Here is a 227-nt window from a genome sequence, read left to right as displayed (position 1 = left end):
GGACACACGGCCCCTGCCCAGTGTGAGCCTGCACGGGCCAGGGCATGGGAAGCGAGGAAGGAGCTGCAAAAGCGCCGCCCAGCGGCCATGCGGGGATGCAGGCGCGCAGGTGGACCGCGGCGGGGGGCCAACACGTGTGTTGCGGGGGGCAAAGGGGGCACGTGGCAGCTGGAACATCTGGCCGGAGCCCGGTGCGACGCAGCCACGTGACACCGGGGAAATAAGCA

At 70.5% G+C, this 227-nt stretch overlaps 1 protein-coding gene across 2 annotated transcripts in view; it reads left to right on the top strand.

Annotated features, from left to right (window-relative positions):
- The window catches only part of SGK1 (serum/glucocorticoid regulated kinase 1), a 112603-nt gene that overhangs the window by 104929 nt on the left and 7447 nt on the right, over positions 1-227 (top strand). The window lies entirely within an intron of this gene.

This window comes from Crocodylus porosus, unplaced genomic scaffold, assembly GCF_001723895.1.
Source record: "Crocodylus porosus isolate Cpor-Errol unplaced genomic scaffold, CroPor_comp1, whole genome shotgun sequence".
Taxonomy (NCBI): Eukaryota; Metazoa; Chordata; order Crocodylia; family Crocodylidae; genus Crocodylus; species Crocodylus porosus.
This window is presented reverse-complemented; position numbering and strand designations above follow the sequence as displayed.